The following is a 19810-nucleotide window of genomic DNA, read 5'->3' as shown; positions in this document are numbered from 1 at the left end:
GACAATTTGTCGATGACAAATATTTAAGATCTTTAGGCATAGGGATCACTTCTTCAGGGGAAAATGTCTAATTGGATGGTTCTCATAATTAACTAAAACTGATATATAGTTGCTAACATTGGGAGGTGGTAGCAATCGCAGGATGGATGGTCTAAAAAGTTTAGATTCTATTAAATATCACTAGGATGACATTGGCAAAAGCTACTGGCATCCTAGATTTGGGGAAAGGGTTGTAAAAAAGTCTTTCGCTGAAGTTAAAAGAAAAGAAATATTTCAAATTTTTGACAAAACAATGGGTACATTATGCATCAAAAATCAACATCAGCTCTTAATATGGAAACAAAAGAATTACAATAAATTATGTCAAATGGATATATTTCTTTTGCTTGGGAAAGGAGTCTCCTCAGGATTGGATTACTCTTGTAATTTCCATAAGCAATAAGTGTTGATGATAATAACTATAACAACAATAAGATGTCTGCTTAGGCCTTCACTTTACCTCCCTTCTATAGGTAGAATTTCATAAATCAGTGGTATCACAAACTATTGGTGGATTACAACAGTCAGAATAAAGTATTGATTAATGATAAAACAAAAACAAACAAAAAAAAACCCCAGGACCCTACCTCACTGAGTTGAGAAGAAAGTGCTTTGTAATCTGAGTTGTGAGTTTTAGTTGCTATAATTCTCATTCTCATCACCATCGGTACCATGGAACTGGAATACAAAATGGCACACTGCTCTAAAATCTACAGGTAAGGTCAATTTCTAAGCATAACAGCTTAGAACTGAAAGGGACTTTAGAGGTCATGCTAATGATGACCTGAAATCAGGAACACCCCTTTACAGAGCAAACAATTAGTGATTTTTTTCCCCAGTAGCAAATTGTGATGACATTAACCAGCTCCTTGAGAGCAGAGACTGTCTTTTGCTTCTTTTTGTAATTCTAGCACTTGGCACAGTGCCCGACACATAGTAGGTACCTAATTAATACTTACTGATTGGTTATTGATTGCTTCTGAAAGAGGATAGAGCATGCGAACTGAGAATAAATCACTCCCATTTATGAGATACAGTATTGCAAAAGCTTTAGAGCCTAACCACTGATTATTCTCAGTTTCTTCCACTGTATACTTGGAGGGTAGGCCTGGGACTAAATATATACACATACACACACACATATTATATATATTATATATATATAATATGTGTATATATTATATATATATAATATGTATATATATAGAGAGAGTCTATCTATAAATACATCTATATACATATACACATATTTATACATAAACATATTAATACATAATGTTTTTTACATTATATTAATTTCCTGACATTTCCCCTAGGGGCACCTAGGTGGTACAGTGGATAGAGTGCCAGGCCTGAAATCAGAAAGACTAATCTTTCTAAGTTCAAATTTGGCCTCAGACTCTTATTAGCTATGTGACCATGGGCAAGTCACTTAGCCCTGTTTGCCTCAGTTTCCTCATCTGTAAAAGGAGCTGGAAGGACATGGCAAACCACTCTAGTATCTTTGCCAAGAAAACCCTAAATGGGGTCACAAGGAGTTAGACATGACTGAAAAAGACATCAAATATACCCTGTTCTTCTCCCCTCCCCAACAAACTTTTTCTTGTAACAGATTAAAGAGAAAATTTAGTAAAGCCAACAAACCCATTGACCATATGTGAAACAATATGACCCTATCTCTCTGATCCTCACTTTCTTCATCTGTAAAATGGGAAGTTGAAATTGATGACCTCTAAGGTCCCTTCCAACCGTACATCTCTGATCTTATGATCTTTCACCTTTCCAGTGAAAGAAGAGGTTTGTTTTCTCTAGTCCTCTCTTGGGCTGAGGTTGGTCACTGTAATTGCACAGAATACAATTTCATTTTATTGTATTTTCTTGTTTACATTGACGTAGTCACTGTGTAGATTTTTTCCCCAGGTTCCTCTTACTTCTGCTTGCATCAATTCATATAAGTCTTCACGTTTGCCTGAATTCTTAACATTTTTCTTATTTCCTATGAGGATTTTTCATGCAGCACAATTTGTTTCCATGAACCTCAATTTTATTTCCACTTATTTGCAGCCACAAAAGTATGAAGTAGCAAAAATCTGAAGGACAAAAAGAGAGGTCCCCAGCTCCAAATTTTATTCCACTCTGCCGCAGTACCCGCATTTTGCAGCCTTCAGATTTCTACATTCAGGAGAAGCATTAGATCTCCAGACAGCCTTTGTTAAAATATGCATTTTGGAATATAGAACACAGATTATTAGAGTAGGAAAGGACTTTACAACTAAGAAAATTAGAATTGGAAGAGATCTCAGAATATAGAACACAAAATATTAGAAGTGAAAGGATTGTAGAACATTAAGAGCAGAATAGAATGGCAGGCCTGGAAGAAGCCTCAGAACTTATGTGTCTTAGATCCCTTTAGTGGCTTGTGGAAGCCTATGCAACCCTCCTTAGAATCATGTTTTTGAGTGCATAGAATAAAAACCATAAGATTACAAAGGAAATCACTTATATTCAAATGAAGATGTATTTTTTCGCATCCAAGTTTATGGATCCCCTGAAAACTATTTATAGACCCCTTAGAGGCCCATACACCCCAGGTTAAGAAGCCTTTCCTTTTAGAACATAGAATATATGTTATATTCTATTATACATATTCCACATTATTATATATATTCTGATATTATATATATAATTCTATATTATTATATATACATGCATACATACATATATATGAAACATACATATATATGTGTGTGTGTGTGTGTGTGTGTGTATATATATATATATGAAACACATATATATGTTAGACCATTGAGGATCTTAGAACATAGAATGTTAGAACCTGAATGGATTTTATTGAACAACATTTTAGATAGAAGGAAACTACGACCCTAGGAGAAGTGACTTACCCAAGGTCACAGAGCTAGTTAGTGCCTCCTGACTCCCACTCCTTCTTCTGGTAGGTGCTCAATGAATACTTGTTGATGGATCAGTCGGTCCCTGTCTGCCAAATCCGTTGCTCTTGAGATTCCACTTCCGCGAAGCGCCAGTGGCCGTTGTCCTGAATCAGCCAGGTGGGGAGGGAGCACAGACCTTTTCAGAGGCCTTCTAGGGTAAGCAAACACACTTCTGTGCTTCCTGTGCAGGGGCCCAGGTCAGCTTTCATTATTATAGGCCCTGGCCCCAGCGTGTTGAGGATGAAAAAAGCCTTAGGTAAAGTTTGTTTTCTCCTGTCTTTAATACCATCTGTCAGTCGTGTGAAATTGTGTGTTTTCATTGTCGGTCCTCACTCACACTGAACCATGTGTGTGTTTTAATTTAGATTTGTCATCACATTCCCATGACGGGTTTATGCGGTTTTTTTTTTTTTTGGTTGTTTACGAAACTCCTTTGTTAAAAAAAAACGTGTCCCTCCCAACCCCCCAATTTGCTTTGTAAGCAAACATTTCTTATGTAGCCTAGGCAAGAGGACCCAGGGAGAAGTGGAAAAAGCCTTGGGACCAGAAGTCGGGATCCCTGGCTTTGTATCAGCTATAGGACCATGAACCCATTACATAACCCCTCTGACCCTCAGATTTCCCATCAATCAAATGGGGATTGTAAATGAAACCCTTTGCAAACCAGAACATTTAACATGTGGGTTAGATATAGGAGCTCAGGATTGAGAAGGGATGTTAGAGACCATTTCATCCAGACCCCTCATTTTATGGAGGAAGCATGATTGGAGAGGCTAAGGCTATGAGGTCTAAGGTTATGGAGGCAGTAGGAAGCACACGTGGTGTGCAGCATAGTGAGTTAGGAGCCCTGGGCTCCAGTCTTCTGTCATTCACTATATGGGGTACCCTCTTCCTCTGTCAACTGAGTTAGAGTAGGCTGCCCTGAGTGTTCTCAGGGAGGACTAGCCCGTGTCATGCAAACTGGGCCAGTAAGTGACCCAGTGCTGAGCGCCAGGGGCTGAAGAGGGCTGATAGGAGCTCTGTCAGCCCTGAGATACATCACAGACTAGTGTAGGTGCCAGAAACAGGGAAAGGACTTGGGCTATGTATAAGACCTCAATGAGATCTCCTTTCCAAAAAGCCTGGGGAATCAGGTTGCTACCATTTGCGGAGGCTTGTTTTCAGCATCTCATTGTCCTGGTGGACACGTTGTTGTTGAGTTGTTTCAGTTGTATCTGACTCTTTGTGACGCCATTTGGGGTTTTCTTGACAGAGATACTGGAGTGGTCTGTCATTTCCTTCTTTAGCTCATTTTACAGATGGGGAAATTAAGGCAAACAAGATTAAGTGAGTTGCCCAGGATCACACAGCTAGTAAATGTCTGGATTTGAACTCAGGTCTTCCTGACTCCATGCCTGGCACTCTATCCACTGCACAACCAGTGGACACATTCCATGATGTTAATTAGCTGTGCAATCTTGGGCAAATTGTAAAACTTCTCTGGGCTTCAATTTTTTTTATCAGTAAAATGATCTGGGGATCTAAAAGCCCACCTTCAGCCCTAATATTCCTTTTTGAGTTGTAGTATTTTGAGTTTGAAGGGCCCTTCCTGCTCTGAAATTCTACATTCTAAGTTTTAAGGTTCTTCTCGGTTCTGGTATTCTATGTTTTATGTAAGGTCCTTCCTAGCTCTAACATTCTGTATGCTAAGGTGCCTTTCAGCTCTGACGTTCTACGTTCTTTATATTCTGAGTTCTCTTCCAGCTCTGATATTCTATATTCTATATCTGAGAGTCCCTTCCAGTCTTTAACATTCTGTTCTCTCCCAACGTCAGGCTGAAATTTTCTTCTAGCTCTAAAACTCTCTATTCCAGGTTGTAACATTCTGGGTTCTAAAAGTCCCTCACAGCTCTATGAGTCTTTGAATCAATACTGAGTTGCTGTACTTGACCTGTTAATTAGCAAGAAGTTCACTAAAATCTGGCATTAGTCCCCCTATACCTATCTGGTGTTTAAAACACAGCCCATTTAGATTAATCTTTCACTCTTACAAGCCTTCCTGATTGTCAAACTCACTTATCTGTGCAAAGGAAACCTGGCTCCTTCTCTTTTGAGCCAACCAAGTTCTCATTTCTGTTCTAATTAGTTCTCTTCTTGCTGACTACGTTTCTTCCTCCAGAACAATGGGGTCAGGCAATAAATGTCCAGCTTTCTGTTTGGCTATAACTTGGGACACTTGGCTGTTCAGGATGAGAAGTTTTGCCTGGTCCAAGATTCTGCACATAGTAGGGGCTCAATAAGTACTTGTTGAGTGAATATGTTTTAAAAATGAATTAGTTTAGATTATTGAACTGGGAAAATAAACATGAATTAGAGATAATAAGTCTCTGGTCCCCTGTGGTTATGAGGCTAATTTAGTCCTAGGGCTCAGGGTTGTAATAATGACAGTGTCCTTCTGAGACAAAGAAGACTGACTCAGCTGGCCAAGGTCTGGGAATCTTCTTAGGAGCCCCACAAGGTGCCAGACTTGATCTAGTCAAATTTCCTCTAGTGGATGGATATAACCATTCTACACCCTTCCTAAGAGTACATTTAGTACCTCAAGGCACATTTATATTGTACCTTGAGGTTTGCAAAATGCTTTACATATGCTATCTTAACTGATCCTCAAAACAACCTTATGAGGCAAATGCTTATTATTTTCTCCATTTTACAGATGAGGAAACTGAGGCTGAAAGTTTAAGTGATTTGCCTAGCATTACACAGTTCATAAGTGTCTTTCATCTCAGGTCTTCCTGACTCCAACTCTGGCATTCTCTATGCACTGTGCCACCTAGTTGCCTGGTTTCCATTCTGTTCTTGGTTCTATATCTAAGGCTCATAAGGTTCACACTCTTTTCCCTACCTGGAAGCCCTCCTCTTCCCTGTCCTCTTGTCTATATCCTACCTATCCTTCAAGACCTCCCTCATATAGGATTTCTTTTTAGATGGAAGCAATCTTTCCCTCCTCTGAATTTGAGGCATCACTCACTTGACAATGATCACATTTTGCCATATATCAACTATTTACTTCACATCCATCTCCTTAACAATACTACAAGTGCTCTGAGAGCAGGAATTGTTTCCTTTCTTCTTCTGTCCATACCCTCTCATACCCTCCCTCAAAAAAAGGCTCATCCCAGGGTAAGAAATACACAGAAGGTGTTCAATGAAGGCAGTTCATACTAAGTGAAAAGTTGTAACTTTTCATAGAATCAGAAAATCTCAGAATTGGAAAGGACCTCAGAGGGCATCTATGACAATCAATACCTGAAAGAGGGATTCCTTCTGTAGCATTTTTGACAAGTGGTCAGCCTGCTTCTGCTTGAAGACATCTAGGGAGGAGGAACTTATGGCAGTTAGGTGGCATAGTGGATAGAAAGCTGGACCTGCAGTCAGGAAGGCCTGAGTTCAATTCTTGCCTCTGACATTTATTAGCTGTGACCTTGGCAAGTCATAACCTCTCTCAGCCTCAATTTCTTCATCTATGAAATGGGACTACTAATGAGTTATTGTGAAGACTGAATGAGGAAGCCTGTAAGGCATTTTGCAAACTTTAAAGTGCTATATAAATACTTCTTCTTGTTCTTTTTGTTCCTGTTCTTGTTCTTGTTCTTGTTTTTGTTCTTGTTCTTCTTGTCTTGTTCTTGTTCTTTTTGTACTTGTTCTTCTTGTTCTCATTCTTCTTTTCTTGTTCTTGTTCTTCTTGTTCTTGTTCTTTTTGTACTTGTTCTTCTTGTTCTTGTTCTTCTTTTCTTGTTCTTGTTCTTATTTTTGTTCTTGTTCTTCTTGCCTTGTTCTTGTTCTTGTCTTGTTCTTGTTCTTCTTGTACTTGTTCTTGTTCATGCTCTTCTTGTTCTTGTTTTTCTTGTCCTTGTTCTTGTTCTTTTTGTACTTGTCCTTCTTGTTCTTGTTCTTCTTCTCCTCCTCCTCCTCCTCCTCCTCCTCCTCATTATCCCATTCCTTCCCAAGGCCTCTCATTCCTCTTTTGGATAGCTTTTATTATAAGGAAACCTTCTTGCTAGAGATACAGCATAGGGTTTCTCAATGTAGCTTGCAGGGAAATAAGAATAGACATCTCTACCATCTCCTACCCCTACCTTTCTCCAAAGGAGACATAAATTCCTACCACGAGGGAAGCAGGAGGTCAGGGCTAGAGTCTTACCATACTGTTCTCTTTAGAGAGAAGGGTGACTAGACTAGTATCATATCTCTTTTTTCCCTTAAATATCATTAGTCTAGGGACATAATTATTAATTTCAAGCTAAATTTCTAATTGTTATTCATTAATAGGGAAAGGGACTCTCAAGCTTTATATCTGAGGCTTGATTTCCTACCCACCAGTTCCACATTAAACACAAATAGTAAATAAATCCATTTATCCATTTAGTTGATAGCAAAGTAGACACAAGAGAAGGTAAACATAGAATAATGTATACCCAAACAATATGGAAGAAAGGAGGTCTTCCATTAAGAGGGAGGTAACTCAGCTCAACCAAGACAGAGGCTTCTAGATCTCACCCAAGGGGAAACCCCTCCCCAAAGTCTCCAGTGTAGCAAGATGAGAATAAGGAATGGTCAAAGCTCTACATATTGGCTTCTTCCAAGAGTGTTTTCCTTTCCTGACCCTAAAGAGGGAGTCAAATCCTGCATGTCTTCTCTCTTGATGGTGGAGGCTAGAAGAACTGTTGGAAGCCATAAGAACCTGGAAAGACTACAGAGACCAGGTCTCTCTTCTCTCTTGCTCTTGACATCTCTACCCACCCTTCCATGTCAGGTGATTTGGGCATGCTCAGACAAGCTTCCTTACGTATATTAAAAGTGCCTGATCAATCAAACAATCAATAAACATTTATTAAGGACCTACTATGTGCCAGGCAAAGTGCTAAAGACTAGGTATATGAAATGAGGCAAAAGTCAGTCCCTGCCCTCAGAGAGTTCACAATCTTTTGGGGAAGACAAATATATATATTGTTTCATTTAGTACCTAATGACCAAATCCTTGATGGCACTGATAATTCTAGAATAGTGAAATTCCTCAAAATCTCTCAATTACAGGACTGAGACGCAGAGACAGAGCTAGAGAAAGAAATTCACAGAGACAGAGGGGAGGAAGGGAGATGATGAAAGGGAAGGGGAAGAGAAGAGAGGAGAAGTCAAGGTTGGAAATGGAGTTCAAATGGAGGTCAAAGCTCTCATCAATATTGGATCAATATGGGGACCAGGCCCGTGAGTAATTCTTGTACTTCCAGTTTAGGAAGGCAAGGCCTTAGGCAGGTCAGGTTGTATGTATGTATTGTGTATATCTATACATCTCCATATATATATCTATGTATTTGTATCTTTCTGTTATCTATCTATCTGTCTATCTAGTTAGCTAGCAATCTGTCTGTCTATCCAGTAGAGGGGAAAAAAACTTAGTTAATAGGGAATCAAATGAGATAATGGATATGGAAGTGGTTTAAAAATTGTAAATCACCTTGGAGCTTCTGAACAGTTTTATCATTGCCAATCTGTTGTTCTATAAGATGATCCTTCTGTGCAGCTCTTCTGTCACTGATGGCCTTGTTTATCCTGATGAATTTCTGAGCACTTCTGCCTGTAATCACAGCTTCACCTCTTCCTCACTGTGTGCCCTTGGGCTTTTGAGTCTCCATTTCAACATCTGTAAAATGGGGGTAATAATGCTATCACTGTCTACCTCATAGAATTCTTGCAAGAGAAAGGGCTTTGTAGACTAATAAGAGTTATAGAAACATGAATTATTTTTATTAGAACAGAAGGAGATAGATGTCCATGACCAAACAATTTGTCAAGCCTGAAATTACTTTGGCTGCCTCTCCCCTTGGTCATGAGCATCCCAAAATGCTGATTCAGAGCTAATCCTCTCAGAGCACTTAAGGTCTCAGGCATGTTTCTGCAATATATGCAGCAATCTTTGAGGAGAGGTGCAACATTGCTAATTAACCAAAATGTCACTGGGTCAGCAAGACATGGGATACGATGCTTGAGTGGATCCACTAATGTCCCTAAAGCGTGGTTAGGTATTAGGAACGGTTTATGTCAAATGTCAGGTTGTGACAATGGCAGCAGATGAGGGAGAGGGGAATAGTTTGAGACCATAGCCTGCAATGACAACAAACGATTTGACCGGTGCTTCAGGATCTCTGTTTTAGCCTCCAAAGAAAATCTTAGAATCACAGACCGTTAGTGCTACAAAGTACCAGGAGACAAAGTATCAGAAGAAGAAAGGAGTTTAGTATACAGAATGTCCGAAGAGGAAGTGACCATACAAGTGAGAGGACCAACATGGTGTTAGGGAAAGAGCATTGGGTTGGAGACAAAGGATCTGGGTTTGAATTTTATATCTTCTGCTTCCTACACATGGGATGTTGAACATGCCATTTCGTCTAGTTTGCCTTAGTTTTCTTGTCTGTGTGTAAAACGAAGGATTTGGACTAGGTCATTATGCTGGCGCCTTCCAGCTCTAAATTCTATGAAGCGATATCAGAACTGGAATGTAGCTTAGGACATAGACTTCTGGACCTGGAAAGGATCATAGGGTCATAGATTTAGAGCTGGAAGGGAGCTTTGTGACTATCGACTCAAGTCTCTCATTTTTCAGAGGAGGAAACTGACTGCCAGAGAGGTTAAATGACTTGCCCAAAGTCACTCAGCTAGTTAGCAGATCTGGATTTGAATGCAAGCCATTTTACTCCAAATCCAATACCCTGTACCATGCTACCTTTTAGATTTAGGGAGGGGGCACTTATCCAGTATTTAGGACAAGTTACTGGCACCAGATCTAAATCTATAATCCTATGAAATGTAGAATAGTAGAGCTAGAAAAAACCTTTAGAAATCACCTGGTCTAACTTCCTCATTTTACAGAGAAGGAAACTGAGATTTTGTCAAGGACAATTGATTTGTTTGTCAAATGCATTATCTTGAACTCAGGTCTCCTGATGCCAAATTCAGTGATTATTCCCTGACAACATGTCATTTTATATAATTATTTTATAATACCTATTATATAATAGTATAGATATTATATTTTATTGTTACTTATACCATGTTATTCCTTACAGTTTCAATTTTTCCCTAAATCTTAACAATGAATCACCTACAGATACTTCTGGGGCAGAGCCAAAATGGTGGAATAGAGAAGCACTCAGCTGAACTCTCTCAACATTCCCTCCAAACAACTTTAAAATAATGCCTCAAATTGAATTCTGGAGTGGCAGAGTACACAAACGGTCAGAGTGAGAGAATCTTTTAGCATCTAGAATCTAGGTTGGAAAAAAGATATCTTTGACATGGAGAAAAAGGCTGGCCCAGAGCCCATATGGATGAAATCCCAGTGGTGAGACTACGTGGTGATTACAGAAGCAGCAACACCTTTGGGAACTCCAAAGCCAGAGATGATGAGGGAACCTCACAACTGGTCAGAAAGACATTACAGGGTATCCCTATGCTAGCACTGGACGTAGATCCAGATGCTGTTTGGCAACTCCATTGCCTATATCCATTTCTGGATCATAGTTCAAGGGCAGAGAAGAGCACTTCTGGTCAAGAAGGAGTGGGAACCCAGAGGGTTAGTATCACTTCCAGCCCCAAGGGATCAGGGGACTCTGAGAGGCAGTATTACTTCTGTTCCCAAGGGAGCAAGGGCCCTAAGGAGCAATGTTGATTGCAACCCCAGATATCATGAGCACTTCCTGGGTAAGGATCAGAGTACAGACAAAGAGAGCAGTGACCACAGCTTACCTCTGATCACACCACATAAGAAGCACTGAAAGCTTCCCAAACCCCACAACCAGCTCTGAAAATAGAAGTGCAAAAAAGCCTAAACTGAGACAGAGCTGCCTTGCACCCCCACACACACACCCAGGAATAAAACCCAACATTAACATAAAGTTCCAAATCAAGAAATAGGGTGGAAAAATGAGCAAACAACAACAAAAAGAATCTGACCATAAAAAGCTATTATGGTGATAGGAAGGATCAAGACCCAAAGTCAGAAGACAATGAAGTCAGAACATTTACAAGCAAAGTCTCAAAGAAAAATATGAATTAGACACAAGCCAAACAAGAATTCCTAGAAGAGCTAAAAAATGATTTTCAAAATCAAATAAGAATAGTAGAGGAAATAGTAGTAAGTAAAAATAAAAGCAAAGGAAAAAATTATGAAGACAATTAACAGCTTGTAAAAGAGACACCAAAAAATACTGAAGAAAATTATACATTAAAAACCAAAATTGATCAAATTGAAAAAGAGGTACAAAAATTCACTGATGAAAATAGCTCTTTTTAAAGCAAATGGTCAAATGGGAAAAGAGGTATAAAAGATCACAGATGAAAATAATCCCTTAAAAATTAGAATTGGGCAAGTGGAAGCTATTAACTCCATGAGACAATTAAAAAGAAACATTTAAAGTCAAAAGAATGAAAAATAATGAAGAAAATGTGAAATGCCATTGGAAAAACAACTGACCTGGAAAATAGATCGAAGAGAAACAATTAAAAAATTGTGATCAAAGCCATGACAAAAGAAAGAGCCTAGACATCATATTTCAAGAAATTATCAAGGAAAACTACCCTAATATCCTAGAACCAGAGGGTAAAAGAGAAATAGAAAGAATCCATCAATCACCACCTTAAAGAGATCCCAAAATGAAAACTCTCAGGAATATTATAGCCAAATTCCAGAGCTCCCAAATTAAAGAGAAAATATTTCAACTAGCCAAAAAGAAACCTTTCAAATAGCCACAGTCAGGATCACACAAGATTTAGAAACTACCAAATTAAAGGAGTAAAGGACTTGGAATATGATATTCCAGAAGGCAAAAGATCTGGAATTATAGAGGAATCAACTGAGTATAAGGGCAGCTAGGTGGCACAGTGGATAGAGCACTGGCCCAGGAGTCAGGAGGTCCTAAATTCAAATCTGGCCTCAGACACATAACACTCACTAGCTGTGTGACCCTGGGCAAGTCACTTAACCCCAATTGCCTCACCAAAACAAAACAAAACAGTATAATCCTTCGAGGGGAAAAAAAAAGATTGATATTTAATGAAATAGAGGACTTTCAAGTATTCCTGACAAAAGATCAGAGTTGAATAGAAAATTTGGCTTTTAAATATAAGACTCAAGAAAAGCATAAAAAGCTATATGTGAAATAAAGGACTCCAAATGTTTAAACTGTGTACCTTTCTTTATAGGAAGATGATACATGTGTCTTCAAAGAACTTACTTATTTTGGGGCAGTTGGAAGGATTCTACATAGAAAGAGAATGTGGGAGTGAGTCGACTATGTTGGGATGATATAAAACAAATGGATAGGCAAGAAAGAGGGATGCCCTTTAAGAAGAGGGAAAGAAAAGGAAAAATGAGGAAAATTATCTCACATAAAAGATATGCACAAGAAAGAGCTTTTACAGTGGAGGGTAAAATGGTGTGTGTGCGTGGGGTGGGGGTTGTAGGCAATGCTAGAACCTCCCTGACTGCTAAACTGGTTCAAAGAAGGAAATACACACACATATGTATATGTATATACGTATGTATGTATAGATGTGTGTATTTTTATATATACATACACACATACACATATATGCATATATGTATGTATATGTATACACACATACACATACACACACACATACTCCGGTGGTAATAGAAATCTATCATACCTAACAGGGAAGTAGGAGAAGATGGGGGGCAAGAGAAAAGGCAAGTGATAAAAAGGAGGGCAGATAAAAGAAGGCAGTGTTTAAAAGTAAAACAGGCTCCTCTAAGGAGAGATAGGATAGAAAGAGAAAGAAGGATAAGTAAAAGAAAATAGGATAGAGGGAAATGCACAATTAAGAATCATAAATTTGAATGTGAATGGAATGCAGTCACCCATAAAATGGAAGCAGATAGCAGAATGGATTAGAAACCATATGTTGTCTACAAGAAAAACCACTTAAAAAAGAAAGACATACACAGAGTTAAAATAAGGGGCTGGAACAGAATCTATTATGCTTCAGCTGATGTAAAAAGAAAATGGCAGAAGTAAGCAATCATGATCTCAGACAAAACAAAAGCAAAAGTAAATCTAATTAAAAGGGAAAGCAGGGAAACTACATCTTGCTAAAAGAAACCATAGACAATAAAAAAATAGCAATACTAAACATATATGCACCAAATGGCATAGCATCCAAATTCTTAAAGGAAAAGTTAAATGAGTTATAAGAGGAAATAGACAGTAAAGCTATATTTGTGGTGGATCTTAACTTTCACCTCTCAGAGCTAGATAAATCTAACCATGAAAGTTAAAGAGATGAATAGAATCATAGAAAAGTTAGATATTATAGACCTCTGGAGAGAAATGAGTGGAAATTGAAAGGAATATACTTTTTTCTCAATGACCATGGCACCTTCACAAAAATTGACCATGTATTAGGGCATAAAAACCTCACAACCAAATGAAGAAAAGCAGAAGTATTAAACGCACCCTTTTTTAGACCATAATGCAATAAAGATTACAGTCAATAAAGGGCCATGGAAACATTGCTTAAAAGCCAATTGGAAACTAAACAATCTAATCCTAAAGAATGAGTGGGTCAAAGAACAGATCATAGAAATAATCAATTATTTAAATGATCACTTATTTCATTTAAGAGAATGACAACAATGAGACAACATTCCAAAATTTATGGGATGCAGCCAAAGCAGTACTTAGGGAAAATTTATATCTCTAAATGCATACATCAATAAAAGAGAGAAAGATCAGATCAATGATCTTTCAGGCAGGCAACTAAAATAAAACAGAAAAAGAACAAATTAAAAATCCCTAGTTAAATCCTGACCAAAATGGAAATCTCAAAAATCAAATGAGAGATTAATAAAATTAAAAGTAAAATACCATTGAACAAAGAAATAAAACTAGGAACTGGTTTTATGGGGGGGGAACAATAAAACAGATAAACCATTGGTTAATTTGATTTTAAAAAGAAAAGATGGAAACCAAATTACTAGAGTCAAAAACGGAATTGGTGAATACCTCACCAATGAAGATGAACTTAGAGCAATTATTAGGCACTATTTTGCCTAATTATATGCCAGTAAAACATCATCTAAGTGAAATGAATGAATATTTGCAAAAATATAAACTGCCCAGATTAATAGGAGAGGAAATAGCATACTGAAATAACCCTATCTTAGAAAAAGAAATTGAACACGCCATAAAAAAAAAATCCCCAGAACCAGATGGATTCACAAGTGAATTCTACCAAGCAGTTAAGGAACTTTTAATCCCAATACTATAAACTGTCTTTATTTTTATTGTTTCTATTGTTTGTGTTTTCTTTTGCAACATGAGTAATATGGAAATATGTTTAGCATGACCTCACAAGTATAATCAAAATCAAAGTGCTTGCCTTCTCAAGGTGGGGCGAGAGGGAAGGAGAGATTTTGGAACTCAAATTTTTTTAAAAAATGATTATTAAAAATTCTTTTACATGTATTTGGGAAATATTTAACAAAAGAAAAAAAAAGATAATCCATTTGATGGTCAATTGCTGTTTCAGAGCAATGAAGTCGTGATTCTCAAGGACATTCAGTTATGATTTGGTAGTGAGCTCATATCTTCCTAAGGGAAAAATTTCAATCATTTTAGTATTCAAAGGCATTGTTTGCAGAGCTAAAGTTAATTGGTCAGAGTCAGAAGTTAAATACCAGGAGAAACTAAAGGTAAAGAGGACATAGGACTAGACATATTTTTAGATAGAATTTTATGATTAATCTTGCTGATGCTGTAGCTGCTATTACTACTACTAAATACAAATCTATTTCTAGAGCATTTACACATTTACAAAGCATTTTCCACAATACAATGGAACTAAAACTAGACTTGGAGTTAGGATGGTTCACTTCCCAGCTCTGAATATTTCCTCCCAGATGGAAAAAAACTGAGGCTTGAAGAAATGAAGTGGCAACCTGGTTCCCACAGCTAAAGATGCAAAGATTGAGGTCCTGAGGGTTGACACATAATAGGTGCTTAACAAGTATTTTGTTCAATCTTGCTGAAATGACTTGTCCAAGGCCACACAACAATAAAACAGCACTATGTGTCTTCTAAATTACTAGCTATGTGTAATATATAATCTAGCTGATATAGTTAGATTACTAGCTAGGTTACTAACTATATGACCTAACATAAGTATCTCCCCTACTAGCCAACCACCAAGTTTTCTGGACTTTTAATAATAGTCACTACTTGGGGGGAGTCACTGAAGTCCTCAATGAAAACACAAATATTCTGTGGAAGAAAGGGACCCCTAAAGCCATTGCCAGCCATTAACACCTTGACTTCAATTAGTTTATCAGAGTAGCAACAAAAAAGAAAAATTCAATTCAAATAAACTACTATTCATTGAGATCTGCTATATATAGAATTGTTCTCTAAGGAAGTGGGATAACAGGTAGAGAAGTTTGGAGAGTGTAAAAAGAGAAAGGTCTAGAAAAAAGGTCATTGCTATGAGAAAGGCAGTGTCAGTAGGATGAGTTCTACTTCTACTACACTCCCATTATATGATCTTGGGCAAATCACTCTCTTCCACAGGACTCAGCCTCGTCATTTGTTTTTGATAGGGATAAATAATGGGGATGGGATCTGAATCCCTAAAAAGAAAAGATCATGTCTTTGGGATCTTGACCCCAAAAAGGAAAAGCCCCTGGACACACAGCCCAAGTCCCTGGTGTCCCCCTGAGACATAGCCCATTCTTGTCATCCTTTCAACTGTCTTCTCATTGTGCACCTCCCCCCACCCAGCCCAGTCCTCTATTTTCTGTTAACTTCAACCCAGCCCAACCCTTCATTCTCTGTTACCTCTGGACCACCCCAGGCTATTTGCCACTCCTTAATCCCATCCAAATCTTCCCACAATCTTTTTTCCCTATAAAAAAAGTCAGTCTTGTCCCTACCAAATGCACAGACTCACTAGAAATCGCACTGGTCCCAAATGGTGTTTCAGTAAACTACTTGGACTGAAAGAAGGTTTGAGTGGTTGAATTCTTTCAAGGCAGACCCACACCTTCTGCCCTTGCAAGTTAGGGTTCTCAAGACCCCTAGACCACAACATAACAACATCAACGATGATGACAACAATAATAATATCTAACATGTACATTGTACTTACTATGTTCCAGGCACTCTGCTAAGTGTTTTATGATTATCATCTCATTAGATCCTCATAACCCTGGAAGGTAAATGCTATTATTATCCCCATTTTACTGATGAGGAAACTGAGGTCAACAGAGGTGAAGTAACTTATTCATGGTCATATTGCTAGTAAGTATCTGAGGCTGAATTTGAACTCAGGTCTTCCTGACTCCAGGGCCAGCACCCTATCCACTGTCTTCCCTAATTGCCCCATAATAATTCCTGCCCTGCAATCCTTACAGGAAAGGGGAGAAAGGAAAGATGGAAAATGGGGCAGGGAACAATATTTTGCTCCTGTTACAGTTTGGACAAAGGCTATGAGCCAGTCCTATGCTTTATCTATTCCCAGGTAGTGTGTACTTCTTGGTACCAAAGATGTGACCATGGACAAATCATCTCTCCTCTTTAAAACTCTGTTTGTTTCATTATTGTTGTTATTGTTTAAAATCTGTAAAATAATCATAATAATATTTTCATTGCCTATCTAAAACCTAGCCCAGTGCATGACACATAGTAGGTGCTTAATAAATGTTTGTTAATTGGATTGGTTGGTACCTTTTTCACAGGGTTGCTGTAAGGAAACATTTGCAAATCTTAGAGCGACTCTGCCTAGTTCTTTATTTTTTTTAATTCTCACCTTCTCCTGCTTGTCCCTCTCTCCTTTCTCTTCCAGTTTTCTCTACTGTTCATCATCCTTCTCCTCTCCCCTCTCCTCCTCCTGTTCTTCTTCTGCTTCTACCTTCTCCTCCTGCTTTCTTTTCCTTTTCATCTTCCTCCTCCCCTTCACCACCTCTCCTCCTCCCCTTCGCCTCCTCCTTTGTCTTCTTCTTTTTTCTGAAGGATGCCCTTTGTAAACCTGAGAGCTTCCAGAAAATGCCAGCTATGCTGTGATGATGGTTGCCGTCACTCCCACCCTTCCTGAACAGGGAAGAGAACAATGCAAGGGAAGTTTGAGCCCTCCAAAGACAACTTCACCAGTCTCACACTTGCCAGGGAGCTGGTCTCAGCCTGCCACCCGCAGTCTTTTTTTTTTCACAAAGAAAGACCAGACTTAATTGTGCATTTGTCACAATAAGGAAGCTGGCTGGTACTTTGGTAGGGAATCATTTCTGGGATAATAGAATTTGAATATTGCTAAGCACCCAGAGCTCCTGATGAGAAAAGGTTTATTATTCTCTTTGATAAAGGACCTTGCATTCAAATGGAACCAGATAATCACAGAATTAACATAAAAGACAACTGCTCTCCACTATCTCTGTCTGATGGAAATCTACCCATCCTTCAGGCAAATATTATTCTCTCTGTTTTATAGATGAGGAGACTCAGGTTTGAACCGGAGGAGTGACTTGCCCATTGGCACACATCTAGGAAGTGTCTGAGCAAGGATCTAAACCCAGGTCTTATTGGATTATAGCATCTCAGAGTTGGAAGAGCTTTCAGAGGCCATGAAGTCCAATCTTTGCCTTCACAACATCCCTGACAAGTTGGTCATACAGCTTCCAAATGGGAAACTTCAGCTATGATGAACCTGCTATGTCCTAGGGCAGCTCATTCCATCATGAACTCTAATCCAGTGCTCCTGGGAGTTCTGAAACATTAGAGTAGGAGGGATGTGGGTTTTCATCATATTCTACTAGAAAGAATTGGTTCTCAAGTTAGGAGACCTGAGTTCTAGGCTTGCCCTGATGCTGCATAGATGTGTTGGTTCAGGGATGTCACAATTTCTGCTAGCCTTGGATGCCTCTTACACTGTTGGATAGAGGCAGGAAGTTGTTTAGTTTTTTCAATCTTGTCCAACTCTTTGTAACCCTTTTTGGGGTTTTCTTGGCAAAGATACTGGAGTGGTTTGCCATTTCCTTCTCCAGGTCATTTTACAGATAAGGAAATTGAGACAGACAGGGTAAAGTGACTTGCCCAGGGTCACGCAGCTAGTAAGTGTTTGAGGCCAGATTTGAACTCAGAAAGATGAGTCTTCCTGACTCCAGGCCTGATGCCCTACCCACTGTGCCATCTAGCTGCCCAGAGTCAGGAAGATCTAAGTACAAATCCTGGTTTAGAGTTGAGTTCAAATCCCAGTTCAGACCCTTACTAGCTATGAAACCCTGGGCAAATGACTTAATAGTCTCTCAGCATCAAGGGGCTCCTCATTAAGAAGCAGCTGGGAGAGCAGTGGATCAAGTGCTTGCTCTGAAGTCAAGAAGACCTGAGTCAAATCTGGCCTCAGACACTTACTAGCTCTGTGACCCTGAGCAAGTCAGTTAACCTCTGTTTACCTCAGTTTCCTTATCTGTGAAATGAGAATAATCATAGCACCTTCCTCTCAGAGTTGTTGTGAAGACCAAATGAGATGATTTTGGTAAAGTGCCAAGCACATGGTAGGTACTATTTACTATGGTCTTCTGGCATAAGAATAAATGTTGGACTTACAGTGGGGAAGATTTGGGCTTAAATGCTCCGTCTGACAGTTACTAGTTGTGTGATAATAGGCAAGACAATGAACATCTCTAAGCCTCAGTTTTCTCACCTATAAAATGGAGATTATTATGTATGTAGGTGGTAACTTACAAAGTCACTGTGAGGCTCAAATGAAATAATATGAAGTAATGCACTTTGTAAAAGTTAAAGGAATCTATAAATATTAGTTATAGTTACTAAAAAGTATTTACCTCCTTTGCCTGACTTTTCAGACCTCCCATAATCCACCTTGGCTATCTAAAATTCTCTTTTTCTGTTCCCTAACACAGGATGGTACTGTGGCAAGAGCCCTGGACTAGAAGTCAGAGGTCACAGGCACCTCTACTAGTTTCTAGATGTGTGACCTTGGATAAGTCACCTCATCTCTCTCACCTTTGATGTCTTCTGGGAAGTCAGGATACTAATAGTCCTCCCTGACCTCTCCCCTCCCCCCTGTCCCTGCCCCAGGTTGTTGGGAGGATCAAATGCGATCATGATCAGAAGTGCTTTGTAATCATATAATATTATCTAAATGTGAGCTATTACTGTTTTCCAGAAATGAAGTATTAGGTTTACTGAGTACCAACTAAATGGCCATCCTAGTATTGAGCACTGTGTGAGGAAAACAAAGCAAGTAGAAGATAAAGGCTCGAGGGGCAAGAACAATATAAAGACATATATCTAATGTCGCAGGGGTCATAGGAAAATTGGAACACTAATGCACTGTTGGTGGAGTTGTGAACTGATCCAACCATTCTAAAGAGCAATTTGGAACTACGCCCAAAGGGCTATAAAACTGTGCACACCCTTTGATCCAGCAACACCATTACTAGGTATATCTGGGGCCATGTCCTGGACCCAGATGGCTCCAGAGGAGAGAATGAGGCTGGTGACTTTGCACAGCCCTCCCTCACTTAAATCCAATTCACTTGCAAGTCATGGCATCATCTTCCTGATGTCATGGTCCTCTTCCAGAATGGAGGACAAACGACAACCTGTGAGTAGTTCTAGTTGCTCCAATGGGGACCCAACTGGCCAGTTCTAATTGGGCAACACAGCTTGTTCCTTCCTTCCTTCTTTCTCTTTCCTTCCTTCCTTCCTTCCTTCCTTCCTTCCTTCCTTCCTTCCTTCCTTCCTTCCTTC

The sequence above is a fragment of the Vombatus ursinus genome, unplaced genomic scaffold, assembly GCF_900497805.2.
Source record: "Vombatus ursinus unplaced genomic scaffold, bare-nosed wombat genome assembly UNPS02014818.1, whole genome shotgun sequence".
Taxonomy (NCBI): Eukaryota; Metazoa; Chordata; class Mammalia; order Diprotodontia; family Vombatidae; genus Vombatus; species Vombatus ursinus.
The sequence above is the reverse complement of the archived record's forward strand: the minus strand, read 5'-3'. Positions refer to the sequence as shown.